Source organism: Temnothorax curvispinosus, unplaced genomic scaffold (assembly GCF_003070985.1).
Source record: "Temnothorax curvispinosus isolate PA1 unplaced genomic scaffold, ASM307098v1 QBEX01001848.1, whole genome shotgun sequence".
Lineage (NCBI taxonomy): Eukaryota > Metazoa > Arthropoda > Insecta > Hymenoptera > Formicidae > Temnothorax > Temnothorax curvispinosus.
In genome coordinates, this window is record NW_020211628.1 from 39467 (window position 1) to 48151 (window position 8685).

Consider the following 8685-nt stretch of genomic DNA (forward strand, 5'->3'; position numbering starts at 1 on the left):
GAGGTGAACTCCTTTCTCTCGCGGTCGACTGCGGAATAAGCCGCCTGAGACACCCTGTAGCCGGCGTCCTCTCACTTTCATCGGTGCCCGATTTTCCTCATTTCCCTCGCGTTCCATTCCACGGGCTATCGCACCGACGGTTTTCACTGACAGCGCGAGTAGGAGTTTGTGCACTAGAACGCCACACTGCAGCTGGATATGTGTGACAGTGAAGACACGTTCTCACTTTCGCTTCGGGATTTCTTCGCAGTTAACGCCGACTTACGCGCTCGAAAATACGTACTCGCGACGCAAACTCGCTCGTAAATCAAGACGTAAGTGCCAGTAATTAATATTCTCACTTTAAAATAAACTTTAAAAAAAGTTATGTAAGAAATTTAAGCATTCAACTTATATAAAGAAACAGAAACTGCATACACGTAGTTTCAAAGGTGCTTAAAGAAGTAAAAGTTAATAATGTTTAAAACAAATTTCAAGTCACCGTAAACTTGTTGGATACTTGATATTTAATTATTTTCTAATTTTCACATATACACTGTTAAATTCATAGTATTTGTAATATGAAATTATACTCAATTTGAGTAATTTTAACCTTCTATAGATTGCTACTGCTCCTACTCAATATGTCGTTAATTTAACTAAAACAATATTAATTTAACTAAGCCAATAAAGTTTAAATATTATTGATTTATGTTAAAATAATAAATTTCAATACACACGGTAATTAAAAATAACAAAATGTTATTTATTAAAGTATTAGTTAAAATTTATTTTTGGTTCATTGGTTAAAATTCTTTAATATTTAATATTTCCTTATTTAATTTTTAAGTGTAATCTCAAATTTATAGCACACATATTACAATTTTTAATTCTTTTTAGTATTTTATTATCTTGACATTGAAGTGACAAAATCATATTATTTCAAAGTAGAACAAGTAGTCTTATATGCCAGACCATAATATCTGATGTATCTACTGCCGTATCAATATAGTGTCTAAAGAAATATTGAATAGGAGGGGGAGTCCGGGAGACTTGACCATAGAGGAGAGTTGAACCACTTCAAATATCTCGTTCAAATTTTGAACAAAGAGCTCAATCCGAGCACGTTAAAACACGTTTGTCTCACTCACAGTCGAAACGCACTACCAAGCGTCATATTGTCACGTGCTCGGATTGAGCTCTTTGTTCAAAATTTAAACGAGATATTTGAAGTGGTTCAACTCTCCTCTATGGTCAAGTCTCCCGGACTCCCCCTATAATATATTATATATCAAAAACATTTTATCATCATTAAAGTGATCAAACCATATTATTTCTAATTGTAAGTAGAAAAAACAGTTTTATATGTCTGACCATAATGTCCGTATCTACTGCCATATTAATATCTATCTATTTATCTAGACTAGATAAATATTGAGTAGATATAATATCAAAATATTTTATTATCTTGATACTGAAGTAATCAAGTCATATTATTTCAAAATATTGTACAAAAACAATCTTATATGTCTAATGACTATAATGTCTGTATCTACTGCGATAATACCAAAGCACACCGTTGTTTTGATTCCAAATTGTTAATTTCATCAGTAACGAGAAAGTAACAAATCAGGAGGATGAAATGTTTGCGGAATTAATAGATATCGCTATTTTCGGTAGAATACGCTAGGGCAGACACTTGCCGTACGATCTATTCAGCGACGCTGAATAAACAGCGCGGGAATTGCGAAACATCGTCGCGCGCGTTAGCGAGCGGATTTTATATCATCGTTAATGGTTTAACGGCGTATGGTGGCTGACCCCTAAAATCCTGTCTAAGAATACGAATCTGTTTACGGTACTACGATGCCGTTTCTACGCGCCATTGACCCTATAACATTCGCCATTCACCAGCACGCACTGTGCATGCATGAAAATTAGGATGAAGTTTGCGGCCCTCTTGAAAACAGACGCAGACTTGGCGCCTCCAGCATTTCTCCTTATTAGCGTGTATCAGATAATATTGTATTAAAAGATCAGCAAAGTCTCTTTCTATGTCATTAAATTAAATAAATTATATATTTACACAATTGTTCTTTTTTCCATATTTTTGATATGCAACTACAATAATTGTGAGTTTTAAAATAGAATTTTTGTTTTAACTCAACATCTCACTAATTTAATATTAAAAAATTTATGTGTTAATTAACAATTAACATACAATTACATATTATCGTTGCAAATCTTGATTAAGATTATATGGCGACCGTTGCATTGATTTCTCCCTCTCCGAACGGAATAGAATTTCTTTATTCGGCAGCCAAGGAAGTCGTCGAAAATTGGTATTTTTATCTTCCGTGCTTTTCTCGTGGCAGGAGTCGAGTATCAAAGTTACAATCTCGCAACGAGAACGAAATCGAAAGGACCGAAACGTCGCGGCGTCGCGCCGGCCGACTCTCTCGCGTCGCCTCGAACGGTCGGTTGGCGCGGCGGCCGGCTGCGATGGCGAAATTCTGCGAGAGCGCCTTTTTGCTGATCGTAAATCCTTTTCGGACAAGTCGTCCGCCCCTACCCCTTTCCCGCCCATCCTCTCATCTGCGTCCAGAGTGAAAATCTTTTGTAGAACCAGCTCCGACCCGCAAATATCTCACGAATGAATCAGTCGTAAAAATCAGGGAGAGTCGGACGTATTAGCAATTCAAGCCGCTTAAAATTATCCTGCACTTTTTTTGCAGTTTGGTTTAAGAAAAACAAATGTACAAAAAACAAAATAATAGCGATATACTGTTCTTTAAAAAAAAATAATTGCGCGATCTGTCTGGAAGTTACCGATTCTTATTCGATTTTTTTTTCTATTCCTATACTGAAAAATTCGAATTAAATTAACGAATATTTTATTCACTTGTTTACGAATTCGCACATCTCGTGGCATTAAGACTATATAATTATAATAAGTCATAATCTAATTGACTGAAGAGAGATACTATAGTTAGAATAATGAAATTATAATTTTGTTTTTAATTTCTAGTTTCTCAAATTGTCTTAATTTATTACGCATAGCATTACAGACTACGCAGCGGAAATACGATAAAATTCTGGCAAACACACATAGCGTTCTTTATACTTTCAAATAACTACACGCCACACGGTGTGTCCTCCAGAACGTCGGCGTCAGTCATTCACACCGCCGGGTGACCTCCGTATGAAAACGTAACTTTGTCTACGATTCCTTCGAGCGGCGTGGAACCAGGTGCGATTCTACACAACTACGAAGATGAAATTTCCGGTAATAAATCGTCCCTGGTATATGTCGCTCGTAGGCTTGAATAAAGATTCAAATATCTCGTAACCGCTCCCATCAGGGGATCACGTACGCACTTGTGTATACCAAAGACGTCTTTCGGAAAACGATAGTGAAGTATCGCTAGTCGCAATCGTCAGTTTTGGAGAACCGCAAGGGCGGAGCAACGCAATGCTAGGCATTTTCGGGGTTAGGTTGGGTCAGGAAGTTAGATCAGGTTGGGTTAGATTAGGTTACTTAGGTTACTGGGCCGCGTGAGATTCGATCGATCGATTCCGATTAAATTGCGAAAGACGACAAGGTCCGATAAATCCGCGTGGCTAAGGTCTCCCCCGCGCGTCGTGGAAACGCCCGTGGAATAATTTACGCTTAACGTTAACGACGCTTTAACGGCACTTCCGACAGCGTCCGACGAGGCATTAAAATATCCGCGCGAGCGAGCGACGCGGCGCGGTGAACTCCCGCGCCGTTGCAACTCCATTTTTCCCTGCCCGCACCGGTCACGGGTCAGTATGCACACCGACACGTGCCGTATGCCGTACACGCGCTGCACGTGGCCGCGCGTGTTGGTAAACACACACGCGTGAAACACGTGCGTCTTTTTCAGGGGTCTCTCTCTCTCTCTCTCTCTCTCTCTCTCTCTCTCTCTCTCTCTCTCTCTCTCTCTTTCTCTCTCTCTCTCTCTCTCTCCCTCTCCCTTTCTGTCTTTCTCTATTAAGTTTCAACGCCGCGTCGCGGCATACGGCAACGAAAGAGACTTGGTCTAGGTCGCCTTTCACTGTCCTACTGACGTGGTCTCGTGGTTAGTTGGTTAGTTAGCCTATTCTGCTTAGAATACACCTCAATGCCAGCGTGTAGCATGTTATCATACAGAGCGATCCAAAAGTGGCCGCTCGTTAAAGATAGCAGCGCGGCCGAAAATCGTTTACGGCAGTTACGGATATTTGGATATGGATCAACATAAATTGAATCAGCAGAAAATCTGCGAATTTGCTGCGAAATGCGATGTTGCATCTAAAGAATGAATTACGGTCTTTAATTTATATGAATTAATTAATTCGCACCTCAATTCATTTAGACATGTAATCGCGCGTTCTTCAACGTTGACCGACAATTATCGATTTTATCATCAATTAATGTTTGCTATCAAAGCAGTGTCAAATTTGAAAAATAATTATAAGATGCTAAAAAAGAAAGATTCAGTATCATCAGTGATATCGGAGTGGATCAGTATTTAAGCGAGTCTTTATCAAAGTCTACGATGTTTATCTTAGATGTACAACTCGGTTTTAAAGACCGATGCACTTTCATTGAAAATATAATCGCTACTAACAATCTTAAAGATAAATTCGATACTCTGGCAAAGACATAAATTGCTATTTAAAGCGTTAATACACAGTTACGTGAGCACTGTTCGCCCAATCGCAACGCTGTGGCTATAACCGTTTATACAGAAAAAAAAACCACCGAAACGTTCTTATGCTCGTAAGTTGTTCGTTTCGTAATTTGTTAATCTCACCTTTAATTCGCGCCTGCGCGATCAAATAGATCGTTCACGGTAATATGAGCGTATTAAACGATCAAATTTATTAAACCATTTAAGAGGGGTAGCATGGGATGGCACAAGACCGGCCCGTGTTAAATCAAATTGATAATTTATTGTCTACAACGCGCGAACGGTAGTCAATCTTTCGCAAAATGACGATGTCGATGTCGGGCAGATTTCGAAATTATGCAACGGGTGTTTCGACAATTTTTACCGCTCATTATTTCTGCGATTTTCCCCAATTGGTAATAAACGGTTCGATCGAATAAACATGGTCTGCAGATTTTTAACAAATATCTTTCTTTAATTCGTATCCACATTATATACACTCTCACTTTTCCCGTAAATTTCTTTAATTAATATTTGTATTAAAGTTTTAATCAGCAGAAAGCGCATCACTATTTCTTGTTAACAACGGGTATTTATTTTGACTGTTGCGTCGGCCGCTGCATCTTGCGTTTCGCCATTCGGCGGAGGTGGGGAAGAAAAAAAGAATTATGCGGGCGACGATCTCAAATGGGTTATGTGCAAACGCGTTGCGCATTACATTGATAAACTTGTGTATAAACAAGCCCCTACGTGTAGTGCCCGTTTTCGCGATAAAAAGCGGAGAAGCATCTGTCAAGTTCACTTGATGCACTCGCCCCGCGTCCGTCCCGGTGTCGCGTATTTTCAAAAAATTTCCACGGTTTTCTAGACCAAGACGTTCTCAACAACGTTGTTATAAGAGCTATCACAATGCGCAACAAGAGGCGCTTAATCTCGTTTCCTCTCGATGATGAAGTCTCGACAGTGAAATAGTATCAAATGCACAGCCCGTTTCTAAATTACAAATTATTTTACGTTGAATACAACCAATGTTAAATATAAGAATTTTTTAAATTATCAACTATATAAAAAAACTTTTAAAAATTGTGCATGCAGCACACATTTCTGCATCATAATTCTACTGCGAGATAACTCCAAGTTAAAAATTCCAGGTTAAAAGCGTAAGTTAAAAATACATAGAATGGAAGATAAGGACAAATTATTGTTTATCTACCGTATCGCCTTGCAAATACTGTTATCATTACCGAGTATTTCCATAGAACTGGGTTCATCGCCATAGTAACATTTAGAAAACGTCCGCACCTTCTTGCCATAAATTCCAACAGTATCTCCGCGATTTCATTACGTATTGCCGTTATAAAGTATGCGAATGATAAATTACCGTTCACAATGATGAAAGTACGGCTGCCCACCCACAGGATCGACGGACGACGATCGCAAAGTACCTGCGGATGCTTTTCTAAACCCCAAGAGAGATCAACAGGAATCAAATGCATTCGATCCTGTTCGATTTCTCCATCACCTGTGCGTTCAAATCGCGTCGTATACTTTATCAGATTGTTTACATTCAATTGTCCGGTTCAGCACGTTGTTTAGATCAGATCGAATCGCGAATTCAATCGCAATTTGTGTGCACATAGAGTATACAGGAGTATACACGAGTCCTATCACCTCGTCTTAAATTCTAATGGATTCGTTGACAAATTTAAAAAATGCCATTATTTATTTAGTTTATTTATTTCCAAATAATCAGCATATATAATAAAGTTATATACATATAAATACTCTGTCAATTAAAAATAAATTTAATTTATAGAATAAATAAAGTCGACTGGGATTTAAATAAACGCTTAAATCTTATTACTTTATTGCAAAAAACAACTTTCTATATATCCTCGATCGTTCTTAATTCAGGAGTTATCTTAAGAAAAAAATCAATTAAAAGCAATCTCGAGTTAACAAAAATTTGTGCACTTTTTAGGACACTCCGTAAATGCATTCGCATCAAGTGCAATAAATTATTGCGAATATGCTTGTGATGCAGAATACGGCATGAACTTAAAATCCGAGACAAATCGCGCGCTGGCATTACACGAGTTCCGTTTCTTTTTCCTTTTCAATTTTACTATTTCTTCCCTTTTCATCTTTTTCTTTTTGAGATCGCGATCGGATCGCGTGGCTGTGCAATTTCGAAACAAACGTAGATGGCAACTTTCGAATCGCGCCGTGGCCAGACGAAACGTCATCCACGCGAGAAGTGTCGCAACCCGAATTGCCGTTACGGCATACGATAACCGCCCTTCGCGAAATTGCGCTCCGCGGATCGGATCGCACCGCTTCGACGGGAACACGATATCCGATCTCGGAGCGCCCCGTCGCGAAAACGTGGAAAGTGAATACCTGGAGTCACGACACACCGCAGCCGGACGTTTCGATTATAAGAAATCTAAAGAAATCGAATGCGGTTTCGATGCATTCTTCGGGAAGTTATTGGCTACGAATATGGCTGTTTATTTTAACATATATAAAAAATACTGGTAAATAAAAATATATAAAAACTTGCTTTCTTTAATAAAATCAAATAACACTAATTTTGGCGATAAGAGCCAAGCGTGGTAATTAGTGTGCGCTATATAATTTATTATAATCTAAAGAATCAAAAATAATATACTAGCTTACGTTTCGACCCTCTTTCTTTCGGTCATTTTTAACGCGTAATATTAGTAAATAATAACTCGGTTTACATCAATCAGAATTTAACGAAATAATTATCAGTTATTACTAACTTAATTCTATATCATATCTCTCTACTTCTTTTTGGCTACAAATTGTTTTAACTGATTAACTGCGTTAAATTCCAAACGAAAAGTACTGGATTATGTACTACGCACGTATTTCAATATGCATAAAAAGAAAACATAGATATAACTTATAACTTAATGTGAATAGAAATCGTTTGTAGACCGCAATGCGAACGCTGAAGAGAATTTCGGAAAATTGCAAATAACGCCTCTCTTTTGCGAGAAACCAGTTGCACAGGTAGATAACGAGATAGACGTTCACGCCCGAAAGAACCAAATGATTCCTTTTGACACGCGGAACGTAACAATGGAATATTAAACATCCGACCGATGTTGCCTCTCGGAACGAATGCGCGAGGCGCGCGCGCGCTGTTACAGAAACGAACGACAACGACGGACGCGGACGGCAAGAAAACTCGTAATCGCGCGAGCGAAGGAAGATGAAAGTAGCGCGCTCACGCGAGCGTGCCCGCGGTCTCTATTAAATCACAGCATTGTTGGGAGAGCTGAAAGTAGCGAAAGTAATTCCCGCTTCGCGCGGCGCAGCGCAGCGCGGCGCGGAATAGCGGAGAATCTCTATCCCCGGATTTATTGTAGAAAGCGACGCGCGAAAGAAAGGGAACGCGTATCCCCCCTCCCTTCCCCCCGCCGTCGTGCCGCACCGTGAATATCGTCTGTCCGCTTCCCGCGTGTAACGCGGAGAATATTAACAGTTCAACATCTTCGTCGCGTAATCTCTGGGATTACTAAGTTCCTTCGCGAATTTACAGGAGCGGGATATTATGAGAAACGTACACATACACAGAATACAACAGCAATATCGCAATATTGCGGATTAACCCTTTACGATTCTCGTAAATTCCCGTAGATTACAATTCGCCGCAATTCTACGTTTATATTGCCTTGCATAATAAATTACACTGCGGCCTGAGTTTACGCATCGATTATTACGTAAATACGTGCGCGAAGATGCGCAGATAAAACACAGGAGTTATCAATTACATAAAATATTAGCATAAAATGTTTCGTAAACAAAGTTATACTGGAAGTGTTACGCATATGAAGGACAGATATTTTTATACTGTAAATACACCGAAGTACGGGCGAAATGCATCATCCTCGGTTGCATATAAAGAATGAACGTGCGAACGGGCCACAATGGCGATGCGTCGAGAGTCGTTGCTTTCTTTCTCTCTCTTTCTCTCTCTCTCTCTCTCTCTCTCTCTCTC